Source organism: Rhinolophus sinicus, linkage group LG13 (genome assembly GCF_036562045.2).
Source record: "Rhinolophus sinicus isolate RSC01 linkage group LG13, ASM3656204v1, whole genome shotgun sequence".
NCBI classification, from domain to species: Eukaryota; Metazoa; Chordata; class Mammalia; order Chiroptera; family Rhinolophidae; genus Rhinolophus; species Rhinolophus sinicus.
The window spans coordinates 23,637,417-23,651,586 of NC_133762.1; the positions used below are offsets into that span (position 1 = coordinate 23,637,417).

The 14,170-nt window shown below is 41.6% G+C and overlaps 1 protein-coding gene across 4 annotated transcripts in view; it reads right to left on the minus strand.

Moving 5' to 3' along the window:
* TSHZ2 (teashirt zinc finger homeobox 2) overlaps positions 1 to 14,170 on the minus strand; it is a 419,605-nt gene that overhangs the window by 320,432 nt on the left and 85,003 nt on the right. The gene's annotated exons all lie outside the window — the stretch shown is intronic.

Below are 14,170 nucleotides of genomic sequence, written 5' to 3' on the forward strand. Positions count from 1 at the left end.
ACGGAGGCTAGCTCGCCCTCTTTCCACCCAGTAAAGATACAGTGAGAAGCTGGCCGCCCGCAGACCAGAAGAGAGCTCTCACCAGAACCCAGCCATGCTGGCAACATGATCTTGGACATGCAGCCTACAAAACTCTGGGAAATAAATGTCTGTTGTTGATAAGCCATGCCATTCTTGTTTGTTTGTTTATAGCAACCCACACTGACAAAGACAAAAGCTTAGGCCACATGCAAAACAATCCCAGGCCTTTGGAGGCATGCTGGCCACGTTCATTTTAGCTGGAGAGAACTTTGAGGGGCTCTTGTGAAGGGCTGCCTGGTTTGTGATCCAATGCGTGTAGCTGGGTTACTGGAATCCCACCACTGCCGATTCAGTCTCACACTGGGAGTTCCATGGGCCATTCAGGGAGAATTTAAGGAGTCCTAACTCAGCAGTGCCCATGGCCTTGTAGCTAATCAACCTTTTTGCCCCTGAATGCTAGGGGACACAGTGATTAAGAACATGAGCTCTGGACCCCATGGGTTTGAATCTGAGCTTTGCTATGTACCCTGGGAAATTCCTTGCCCTCTGTTGGGGGACTTCATTTTCTCATCTATGAAATGGGAATAATAAAGTAACACCTAACGTATAATGTAGAATAAGTACTTGACATAGGGTCCAGCACATAAAGTAAATGCTCACCAAGTGAGAGCATTGAACATGCAGGTTTTGTCTTATTTTAGAAACCAAGACACTCCCACCATCTAGTCACTCGTGGATTTGTTCCCCAGGTGTCCACTGATAGCCGGGGTCACACTCGGGATTCTCCCACAAGCAAAAGTTGTAACTAATGGTGAAATACCTGTTGTTACCACTTAACAGACCCACTGTGAGCCGGCCCAGGGCTCCATTGTTCATATATATGATAAAGCAGGCATTATTATCCCATTTTAAAGGAAAGCAGACTCAGGCCTAGAGGGAGGTCACATCTTCCATAAGATCTAAAAATCTAGTAAATGGTAATTAATGTTTATTGCAGGAAAAATCAGAAATTTATAGTCTCAATAATATGCTATAGCACACGCTAAATATTAGTTCAAGCCCTGCTTTTTGTCTTGATAAAAAGGCATTTGTTTAAGAAGAATGTGACGTGGGATTGACTTCTGATTTTAAAATATAGCATAGATGCTTAGTAGGTGCTGGAAGGAAGGAGGAAGGAAGGAAGGAAGCAAAGGAAGGAAGGAGAACAAAGGAAGGAATAAGAACAAAAGAAGAATTTAATAAAGTAAATTTTTAAACATGAAATTAAGAGTTCATCTTGCTCAAAAATACAGGCTTACCTATAATCAGGATATATCACCCTAACCAAACAGTAGACGTTTAGTCAACAAATTTGTCATTTGTTCTCTATATGGACAACGGCACCATTCAGATTTTAGCTAATGACATATTCTTAGGTTGCATCTCAACATAGTTCATGCAAAATAGTGAAAGTCTTAGTGGAAAAGAAAAACAAAATGAAGTCCACTTGAATGTATATATTGATTTAAATGCTTAATAATTCCAGCACAAAAATAATTTTGAGTTCTTTGCAATTTGTCATAAAGAAGTTTAACCAATATATAAACACTTGTCATGTTTCCAGGGCCTGAAATTTACCAGAATGATTGAAATAAACATCGTTAGAAGAAGTCCTGTGTATCTCACCATTCTTTCTTTTTCTAAATTGTAAGATTTTGGTAGTTATGAAGGTGATATTGTTACTTATGATAAATGTGATTAATGTTTATTCTGTGGCAGGCATTATGAAAAACACCTTACCTATATTATGTTATTTAATTTTTAATAATAATTTATTAGTTTTTTTTAAATCAGAGAAGTCTCAAGAACAAAATAATAGAAAAGCCTATGATTTCACCTGAGATCATTCAAAAGACATTAAACAATGAAAGTAGAAAGAAAAAGGACATTAAATGCTTATGGCTGAAAAACTCAAATAGAATGATAAGAAAAGTTGTTTAAAAAAAAAAAGACATTACAGCAACACCCTGTTCCTTCTTCCCAATAATAACTACTGCAAACTGGAGGTTTTCACGATTCCTTCCAATAGTAAAAAGAAACAAAATTCCGTACCATCTCTTTGGATTCTCATCTTCAGCACAATCCTGTGAAGCAAGTACTCTGGCTGAGTCTGATGCATCGATGAGGAAACTGACTCTTTAATCAGGTAAGTAATTTGCCTAATGTCTCAGAACTGGTCAAAATGACAGGAACAGGATTTGAACCACATTTATCTGACGGAAAATGGATCTTTTCATCAGGGAAATCTCATCGGGCTTTGTGATATGGGAAGCCATAAAAAAGAAGTAGATATGGTGACGAAGACACCACCAGCCTAGCTCATATGGGACACACCAATACCATTCTGAGGCTTCAAAAGAATTTTTGGCAGATGCCAAATACAGGAGACTTAATTTGGAGACTACTTACAAGCTGAAATAACGTACCAGGCTTACAAATACAGATGTTCTCCCACTACGATGGGGTTATGTCCTGATAACACCATCATAAGTGGAAAATATCCTAAGTCAACAATGCATTTAATCCACCTAACCTACGGAACATCAGAGCTGAGTTTAGCCCGCCTTAAACGCGCTCAGGACACTTACCTTAACCCACCATTGGGTACAATCACCTAAGACAATGCTTATTCTATAACAGTGTCGGCTATCTCATGTAGTTTATTATGTGTATCATTTTTGCACCATCATAGAGTTGAAAACCACATGTCAAACCATCGTAAGTCGAGGACTGTCCATAAATTTTTATTTACTTGCTAACAAGTAAGTAAACATTTTTAGGGAAGATAACATTATGAGACCACTCAAGCAAAAAAAAAGTTGATATATACATTTAGGGGCAAGTTGACAAACACAAAAGCATAGTATTCAATGACATGGTTATGGCAGGGTTATGGCACAGATGCCTCACTGTAAATGCAAACAGTACAAAATTCAGCTGTCTACGTCTATAGAAATTTGGGCTTGGATGGGCTTTGATCTGTTCATTTTACACATGGAAGGTTAGGGAGCTGGTCGTGGTCATCTCCTCGGCCAGTGGGGAGAATGCTCTGGCCTCTAACACCCCTTGGCTGAGTTTTTTCTGTATTACCACCACTAAGTGTCAGATCTCTGGCCTTGTCTCCATCGAATCAAGCAACCCTGTTTCTAATATTCCTAGCAGAGAAGAATTTCAAGTTTAGTGAAACTATCCAATACAACATTTAACCAGATTTGGCATGAACAACTTCCTAGAAATTACTGCTTTAAGCACCCAGCAGCTTCCCATAATGGACTTGGTGATTTCATAGATGAAAGCACAGGTTTTTCACCCCCCACATAAAATCAACACTCTCCAAATAGATTCTTTTACATTTAGATAGCTTATCATCTCCAACTTTATTCAGTATGCTCTTTGGAGCTGCCATGTTGGGGAAAGACCACTTAGGAGGGAATAACCCCGGCACAGAAAGTCCTTTGAGACGTTTAAAAAATGAGTTAGCCCAGTGAACACAATGTTTCCCAAAAATAATGTACTTTTGCTAAAAATGTAAAATTAACATCAAATGAACATCTCTTAAGAGCCTCTAAAATTGAGATGACTATCTTAGTGGCATATAGTAGGTACTTCATGCAATCAGCCTGTTCTACACAGGTAATTACTTTTACTACTAATGGTACCTCCCACTCAGTGAGAAAGATAAGAGGCTGCAACCCTACTTAATCACAAGGCTTCTTCATTACTGCTCCACCACCTACTGGGTAAAACAATTCACTTGCTCTATTCAGTAGCTCTCACAAATGAGAAAAATTTATTAACGTGTGAGCAGAACGGGATGTATTTAGGAGGTGCAAAGGAGATTACCTACTTGGTTTTAAAAATACATAGACGATTCAAACACTTGTGTGGATCAGCTTGAATTAAGGTCTTTCTGAAAAAGTTTTGTTCTCGCAATGTTAAAGCTGGTTTGCAACAACTGTCCAGTTCAATGCCCTTGGGAACTACTTAAAGGTGTTGGGAGTGGTGAGAGAAGGGAATCATGGAATTAGACAAACATGGAGTGAATCAGTGATGGGTGACCTGGGCTAAGTTACTCACCTTTCTTAGCTGATTTTCCTATTTGTGCAATAATCAATAAGAACAATAATATTTGCTCCATTCTTTTAAATATTCACTTCTGCTATAAGGCATTTGTGTGTTTCTAAAAGGCACCACACTCTGTCAAATCGCACAATAAAAACCACAGAGCTTATGGGAAAAATGGACTTAGAAGCATAATGGTTATGTCAGTAACAAGTAATAAAAAAAATAGGTACCTAATAAAAGTGGTAGCATTGCTTTACACATGTTAAATGGTTAAAAATACATAAATACCATCTATGATAAATGCAGTACTTTACCTTGAAAAAAGATTTATGGAAGTGGATGTTGGAAGGGTTGCAGCTGTGACTTACTGTGCAGGGCTGGGAGGAAGGTTACCTGAAATCCAGTAGAAAGTTGTGACACTGGAGGTGGACAGGCATGGCTCGTAACACACGTGGTGACCTGAGGTAGCTGGTAGGTGTCTGTGGGGGGTGTGTGTTTGTGTTTGCCTTTTGTGTATCTCTATGTGGTTCAGCTGGGTGCAGTTTTCTTTGTTCACCTAGTGTTTCTCCCCGATGAAGTCAAACATACACAAATGCAAAATCCCCATTATGCTCAGTAGGTATCAATCATGTTGGAACAAATTCCTATTTTCAAACGAAGCATTACAGCAGAAGGGACTGTATCCGTAAAGATGAAATAAGCTAATTAATGTTGGAAAACACACAGTCGGTACTCAAGAAGTGTCTCCATCATCTCTTGGTTTCCATGGTTACCTCCGTTAAACTGGGGTCAAATTCAACCCGAGACTCAGTGGGTGGCTTAAGAGAGGTGGCCAATCTCTTTGCTACTCTAGGTCAGCAAAGACGGTGGGACTCTACAGGGCTGTCCTACCCTGTTAACAGATGACTCCATGCATTGGTTACATGTTTTTACATTGTACCTTTGTCCTAGCTTGCGACAATATCATTTCCTGTAATGAGTTTAAGAACAAAGCCAGGAAACACCATCCTTTTCCTTAAGTAGAAATTGAAAACGACTCTGTAAGAAGCAAGAATTTCGCTGTCCTTGTGGGGGGAGATTTGTGCTACTATTCACAATGTTTGATTAGCCCTGGAGACAGGCAGACCAATTTCTCTCTAGAGCCTTTAGGTAAGTAATAATAGATAACACCTACACAAGCGTCTCTGTGCATCCCGCACATAAGAACCCTGGACATATGAACTCACTGAAGATTCAAATGATTCTATGTGATTGCTTTTCAGCTCTTGATGCTTCTTATCAAATTAGGTAAGCTGAACAAGTTTGGAAATTCAGTCGGATTCCCAGTTAACGAGACAATAAGTCTCCACTGGGCAACCACAACTAGAAGAGACTGTGTAATCTAACGGTGAACTTGGCCTTTGAGATCAGACCAGTTGGAGTCACGGCCCCCCTTACAGCTGTGTTCTTGGACTTGTGATTCAACTTCTGTAGGCCTCAGTTCTCCCTTCTGTAAAAAGGGGATAATAAAACTATCGCTTTTATTGTGCCGTTGTGAGAATTAAATGAGCTACAGGGAATAGGGACGAAGGTACCTGGTGGCATGGTACATAGTCAGCACTCCATAAGGGGTCATTCCTGTTTATGTAATTACCAACACATTACTTGTATGGGCCGAGGGGGCGTTCACGTTTGGTGTCTTGGCACATAATCGAGCTGTTTGCAGTCGTCCCCAGAACGGACCAAACTTGGCATCTGAACACTCGCAGACTTTGCATCCCTGATTTTCCCTTTTTGTGCCCCCACTACACGGGACAGACTGTTCTGTCACTATAGCACTTAGCTGCCCTATACACTGACCACTCATGTCTAGCAACCCATGTGAGATGCCCACTCCACGACCTCTACATCTCACTTCCCATTTCTTTATCGACCGACACAGTCTGGCTTCTCCTCCCACTGGAGTACAGACAACGCCTTATGCCAAGTGCACCCAGGAGTTTCGCGTTGCGAAGGTCACTGGGCGCTTTTGCAGCTTATGCCTTACTGACCTCTTGGCAGAGTCGACCACTTTACTCCTCCTGAAACGCTCTCTCCTCTTTGTCTCCTCTCTAAGAAAACGACGCGATCTCGATTTTCTTCCAAGCTCTCTGAAGGCTTTTTCTGGGTGTCTTTGTGGATTCTTTCTCCTTTACAATTTTACACCCTGGCCTTCCTCTGGGCGTGGTGTTCTCGCCTGCTGTAATCTCGCTCTGGATACGCTTACCCACTGCGAGAGCGCTCATTACATCCAAATTGTTAGGACTTTCAAGTGGGCACGTCCAAGTGTAAAGCTGAGGTCTCATGAGCACTCAACGGCCTTCTCTGTACCCCCTGACCATCTCACAACATCTCACATTCAACAGTGCCCCCTCTGTCATTCCCATCTCCCTTTAAGCTGAACTAATATCCAAGTTCTATTGATTTGACCCTCAAAATGTATCTCAGTCCACTCGCTTCCCTATGTCTCTATTGTTAGGCCGGGCTGAGCTACCATTTCCCCACCTGCCTACTGCAATAGTGCCGTCATTGGCATCTCTGTGGCCTCCCTCACTCTGTGCCAATGCCCCTAGCACAAAACAGCCACTGCAATATTTTTAAAAGGTAATTTGTTTATGTAATCCGCTGACTGAAACCGTATAGTTTCCCATTGCTCCAATACCAAATATTAATGTGGGCTACAAAATTCTAAATATGACAGATTCCCTCCAATCAAGTTTTATTTTGTAACATTTTCTTTTCATTCATTTATTCATGCATTCATTCATTCATTCATGATTCATTCATTCAAGAAATATTTAACAAGTAGCAACTATGTGTCAGGCATTTTTTAATTTCTTGGACTTGGCAAATTTCTTACAATGAACAAGTATTATTTGAAAGTTTAAGGGTTGTTTTTTTTTTTTAAAGCCTAGCTAGTCATTCAAAGTAATAGATGCAACTGAAGTGAAATGCTTACATCCACATTACATTCCTTGTTTTGATGAACATCCCAAACAGCAAAACTCTTTTCTCCCACGGTTTTAGATTTGGGGTTTAGCTCTTCGGTTTATAGAAATGTCCCTTTGTAAACACGAGCACACAGACTGTGTGGTATAAAGTTGGACTGTCATTGATACAAGCCCTTCCCGCTTCATTCTCCCCTCTCCTCCCCTCGCCCCAAAGACCCGGCTCTCTGAAGCAGTTATGTGGACTCCGTGCCTATGCACTGAGCAAGTCAGAGAAGTTGACATTCCAAACGTCTCAAAGGTAAGGGGCTGGGTAACAGAAACCCACCCACACTGCACACAGGGCACATTTCCATTTTCTGCTGCAGCACAGAGATTAGAGTGTTTGCAAATTTGAGAGATTTCAGCAACGACAGGGAGAGTGCACAGCCAATTTCCACTGCATCTTTGCAAGTGGAGATCAGGAAATTTGTTACTCATTTTTGTCCAAGGTGATGTAATCCAAACCTTAGTCACTAACCTCCTTCTCAGAGATAACGAATGATCCATGGATTGCCACACGCACTGGCCTTGTGTCAGGCTGTGTTTTTCTTCAACCTTTGTGCAATATTTGATGCCTCCACTGCTCCTTCTTAGTGACTCATTCTTGGCCTCCATGTGCCTAAACCTCCTGAGCCTTCCTCCCTTCTGCCTGGGTTTTCCATCTCTGGTCATCCCAAATCGGTCCTCAAATGTGGACAGGTCCCAAGGCTCGTCACTCTTTCCTCCTCTAATCCCTCATCTTACAGGATGAATTCATCATAGCTTCCACCGTATGGATGGTCCCCATGGCATTATCTGTACCATTGATCTTTCTGCCAAGCTCGGGGTCCCATATCATGGTCCCAACCCCTAGGGGCTGCTTCTACTGGGTCACATTGTTCCCATCCCCTCTCTTGCCTTTCCACCAAAATTTACCTGCCGTTCACTTCTGAGACCCAGGTCTCTTAGGAGTACCACTATTCTCCCTGATACAAATATTCCAAACTCAGAAACGGCACTTAGGCACCCATATATAACCCTTTCTCTAATGATTTCCCATCACTCTCAGAATTAAGTCCAAAACGGTTCTATCTGCTAGTCTCTTTTACCATGTGACCCTGCCAACTTTTGAGGATCCTTTGTCTACTCCTCAGCCACATAAAACTCTTGTAAGTCCACCGAATGTGCCAAATTTTCCTGCCTCATCTCCTTGGCAAATACCAACCCTGTGTCTCCAACGTTCTGGTCGCTGGCCTGCTCCACCTGGGTTGTCCCCACCCCTCCCGGCAACCTAACGCACTGCTCGTAGTGTGAGCTTTAACGTCATTGGTCTCGGGGAGCCTTGCTTGACTTTCAGTCTGGGATAGGCTCCTCCGTCCATCACCTGCAGAGCACCCAGCACCTTTCTTTCACAGCACTAAGCACAACTCAAACAGTCAGTCTGATAGTGGTTCTCTCCACCAGACTGACTCCATGAATCAAGGACTGGTTCATCTCTGTGCCCTCAGCGACTGGCACACGTGCATGCACTCACTAAGTTGAATTAAAGGATGATGGATGAAATCATACTTTGGCAACTCCGCTATCAGCTCTATGCAGTTACTCACCACGCTCTGATTTTTCTGGTGACTGTCACTCCATCCTTCCTTCCTATCCCACCATCCCTGCTGCTCTTGCCCCCGTCCAGGCTCTCATCACCTCTTGACTGGATGACTGCAGTATCTCAGTGGTCTTCTCTGGATCTCTCTTTGCTGCAATTACTATTGTAAACTACAGGCAGATTCACCATCCTTACAAAAATCCACCATGTTATTATTCTTTTGCTCAGGACTCCCTAATGGCTTTTTCCTGTCTACAGAACAAAGTGGGAAACGTCACAGGGTCTCAAAGTTGAAAGGAACCTTGAGTGTCTTCTGGTGTAACCACCTCTTGCTATAAATGAGGAAAGTAAGGTCAAGAGGGGTGAGGTGACTTGCCAAAGAACACAGAGCTGGGATTTCAGTCTCCACGGAGAACGGCCTTAAGGATTCGCCTGCTTAAAGCACACCCAGGCTCTCCTATCACATCAAGAGGCCAGCCCAAACTCCCTCCCCTGGTCTCCTCGCCTGGTATAATCTGGCTCTTGCCTGGGATGACCAACTTGTCCCAGGGTGCCCACGACTCTCCCCATTTTAAAGCTGCAAGTCCCACAGCGCAGCGCCCTCTCAGCGCCCTGGCAGTCTGGGGTGGTTGGTCACCGTTCGCTGCTCCCTCTTCACTCTCCCACCTCAGCATGCTCCGACTTGCTTAGTTCTCGCCAGCTGCATTTGGCCTGCTTTCTGTTTCTGGAACACACTGTCCATGCTCATTCCCATCGGGGCCTTGCACTTGCTACTCCCCCTCTCCCTGCAAACCCACAGTTATTGAGTATCAGACACGGGTCTCCCTGGTTTGTCATCTGGGGCTCTTTCATGATCATGCGACACGTTCGTCATCTGACAGCCAATCTCCCTGGTGCTCTACTACTTCCACTCCAGTCACGTACGTGCTCTAAAAGGGGAGCCACTGAAATGATGAAAATATCAGGTCCGTGAAAAACCCCAGCTCCCTCATTCCCATTGCACAGATTATTAACGTGGTAAAGGGAGGTGTTTTGCTTGGAGCAGTCCATGCGCTTGACAGTGAAGAAGGCAATAATGGAAAGTCTGAGACTACCTGTCTCTTTTTTATTTATTTGCATTACTCAATAGATTCAGATCTTACTCATTAGAACAGCCCAGGGCCCTTCAGGCCAAGCCCATCACCGTGATCTATTGTTGGGATAAAAATCTCCTGGCGATGACAGCCAGGATTGACAGCGATGTTTAAATCCTAAACTATGCTTTGGATGACATTCAATTTTTTGTCATGAAATTTCAAAATGCGACTGGAGCTTTTTCAAAGCTTTCCATATGGAGGAAACGCCAGCGACATAAGAGGACGTGAAACAGCTGGAGTTGAATGGGAAGAACACTGCATTTGAAGGCCAAATACCTTGAGAGGGATCGGGGCTCTGACTGATGAGCTGTGTGACTCCAGACTAGTCATTAACTTCCCTTGGCCTCGATTGCTTCAGCTATAAAATGGGACTAATAATACCTACCTCTGAGGACGACTGATGCATGTGCCCATGACTTCAGCACCCTCCCTGGCACAGAGTAGACGTGCCCTACATTTTTATTTACAAAAATGACTAATATCTCTATTTTCCATGAAGCCTTTTCCAATTCCCAATATTTCTTTATCATAAAGTCCCTGAAACTCAGACACAGCAATGCTATTTTATTTGCTCACTGTTTTGTACATTTCATCTGGCTGTTCCGTCTGTGTATATCTGAACTTTCCAACAGACATAAGCTTTACAAAATCCAGTCTTGCCTTTACCTTGTACACATTTCTCTGATTTTGACACTTCATATTGCACCCATCTCATTCTAACTTGTATTCGGGCCAGTTTGTTTCCCGGTGAATAACTGAGGCACAGTACGAAGCCTTGGGGACACACAGACCCAATAAATCCTGTCCCTGCCCTATGGGAACTCTAAGTCCAGTAGGATGGATGCATTTACCAGGACATACTTTCGGCAATGTTATAATTTTTATATATGAGTACAGTAACAGACACTGGGAAAAAAATGAACATTTAACTTTTCAATCAAAAGAGTAAATATTTAACTTCACAAGGAGTAGTCAAGGAGGGCTCCATTGAGGAGGCGACATTTGACCAGAGGTTTACAAGATGCATAAGAGTTTATGAATCTCTTATGCAAACCCACAGTTATGGGGGTGCAAACCCACATTATGAAGGTGAGAAACAGTTATGTACATGTCGTTTACAAGCCCAGAACTGGTAAAGCAGAGACCACTCCTTCATTTATTGTCCCTGCAGCCAGACTGCAGATTCCTTAAAATTTGGAAAAGCATCTCACATTTCATTGGCTATCCCATAGTCTGTAGCAAAATCATGCCCAGAGAAATCCTGTAACCAATCCTTATGATAAATGACCTCTACTTTAAGCTAATGTATAGTAAAAATAACAAACACTGAAGTCAGTGGAAAACTATAGTTAAACATGCATATTTTAGAATGAAAAGTTACATCAATCAACATAGACCCAAAACTGAAAATAGTTTTTTTTTTTGTGTGTGTGTTTTTTTAACTTGGCAGAAAAGAGTTAATAGAGAATGGGAAGCACGCTTTTCAACTATCAAAACAATTTTCCTGGACTGTTGAAAAGCATCTACTAGCTCATCCCATACCATTTTCTTCCTTTTAAAAAATAATAATTTTATTGTTAAAAATGACTCTTACTATATTCAAGTAACAGAGAAAAATTATAAAGAAGACAGTTTTAACATTATCCCATATCCCAGGATCCAGAAATAACTCTAACCTTTGTTGAATTGTGTTTCAGATATGTTTCTACCCATATGTGTGGATGGAAGTAGATAGATGGATGAATGGATGGACAGATGGATGGATGGATGAATAGAAGAAAGGATAGATGGATAGATAGGCAGATGTATGTCTTTTTTTCGCCCTCAAGGCTAATGATCTCTCTCCCCTTCTAGTGAATTCACCTGCCTGACCCTCAGTGAATGAGAGGAAACTGCCCAATTTCACGTACGTAATTCCTGTAATTTCCAGATTCCTAAAATTGACACCTAGAGGAATTTTGGAAAAATATTCTAGGGATGATGTTAAAATACCCAGATGAAAAGAAGAGAATGAAACCAAATCAGTTATTTTTCACAATATCAATTAAAATCTGATAGTTTATGGCATTATGAGTTCTTAAAAATAGAATGAGAACAAGATATTATTTAGGGTCACTCTGACATGTCACAACAAGGAATAAGGAGACGAGAAAAAAAATCTTATCGTCCAAGCTTACAAGATGAGGAGGGGACAGAAACAGGACAAGAACTCAGGTCTGCTCCTAGGAATACCATCTCACAGAACATTTAGTAAAATAATACTGATAACATGCTTAATCCTAATACTGGAATAGCCCCCATGTGGTAATTAACATTGTTACATCATTGTTATTTTCTTGTCCACACTGAAGATACATTTTGTGCCTCTGTTTGCACACCATGTTCTTTTAAAGAAGCTTGGAACATGGGCTGTGTAACTTTAAAGAAATGTGGTCTAATTGAAGCAAAAGCATTTCCTGAACGACCTCTGCTCCAACCCAACTTAGTACTCTTGATACTTTTCGATTTGGATGTGTCAGGGAAATAACACAGCAACGTGGCAGCGTAGAACATTCGTGAGTGAGCATTGCCTCATTACTCTCCACTAGGGTTGCTCAACCTGGGCACCACGGACATTGGGGGTGGGACCATTCTCTGTCGTGGGGGCATCCTGTGCACTGTAGGATGCTTAGTAGCATCTCTGTCCTCTCTACCCCAGACACCAGGAGCAACTCCCCTGTTGTGACAACCAAAAATGACTCCAGAAATTGCCAAATGTCCTCTGCGGGTAAGGGGCAAAATCACCCCAGGCTGAGAGCTCTAGACTCTGATAATGCAAAGCTTTTTGTGTCTCCAATAAAAATTAAGCAAACAGGATTTTTTGTTTTTCTTTTTTTATTTTCTTTCTTTTTTCTTTTATTTCTTTCTTTCTTTTCTTTTCTTTTCTTTTTTTTTTTTTTTTTTTTTGAGAGTTATACTCTGTACTGAATAATTCTCTAGGAGTCATCAGAGAACATAACATGACTTCATGGATGTCTCTGGACCCAGAGGAGAGGAAAAAGATCTTGGAGGGCTGGTGAAACCCATGTCAGATCAGAGAAGTCAGCTCTGGGTTTTCCTGATCTGCACCTTTAAGAATTACAAGGACAGGTAGGTCCAGGAGAGAGAGACCCCTCCCCCAAAGTCTGCCCTTCTTTTTAAACTGCCATAAATACCAAAGAAGAGGACTGGAAACCTTGCAATCTTTTATTTTCATCAGACATACTAACAGGAAAGAAGGGGGAGGAAGCACAACTGCTTTGACGTTTTGGATAACTTGCAATGTCGATGCATTGCCAATTATGGCAGCTGCAGTTGCGCTATCTTTTGGGGACATGAGCAGTTCATGAATTGTGAATTTTAATTTTCCAGTCGGAGTTCAGATGGTTGGTTAAACAATGTCGAGAAGCTCCTGAAAGATAGTCACTAATTAATGAACATTAAGCGCCAGTTTTTGAGACATTTGAAACAAAGCAGGACAAAGCTCTCTGCTCTGTGTATACTTCGGGGACTCATCTGAAAGAGCCAGAGGAGGGGAGAGAACTGACAGTGAGCAAAACGGCCCCTTCCTCTCTGAAATTCCCATGATTCACCAATTCATCAAGTGGAGGGATTTTCCTCTTTAAGTATGACTTTTATTCTGAGAACAAAACTATCATTTGAGGAGTCAACTATGTATGTACTATTTAGTAATATAAATGTGTTAGCATCTTACCAATCAAAGGGAAAACTGTTTTGTTCTAACAGCTTCGAAACTTCCCATCCCTCAAACAAACAGTCCCCATTACTTTAAACCCCTCAGTGTCTAGTAATTGTTCAAAAATGTGTCAGGCTACCAGTAATTTAAGTCCTGTCAAAAATAAATCTCAGACACTCACTTCTTCCAGTCAGTGACTTGAAAAACACGCCCACATGTCAATTACCGGAAGCTGTAGCAATGTTTCTTTGTTCTGAATTTGTGTAAATAGAAAAAGGTTCTTCCTCAGTAACAACTGTTTTCTAAAACCTATATAAATGTTTATGTGAACCTCCTTGCAACACCACCTCACAAAAGCAATAAAAGCCACCATGTTGGTAAACACACACAGACCGGCAACTCCTATGTGCCACTGGGTAATAAATGTACAAGTGCGAAGGAACAATGTATCGACTTGTGAATTATTCTTTCTGCAGAGTCCTGACCTTAAAGTATTTACATTTTACATTGTAAATCAAAATGATCTACATTTTCAGAAGGTAACAGTCACTGGCTCGTTTCGATATTATCCAGAAGAGATTGCTTCACAGATAATTTCAAAATCACA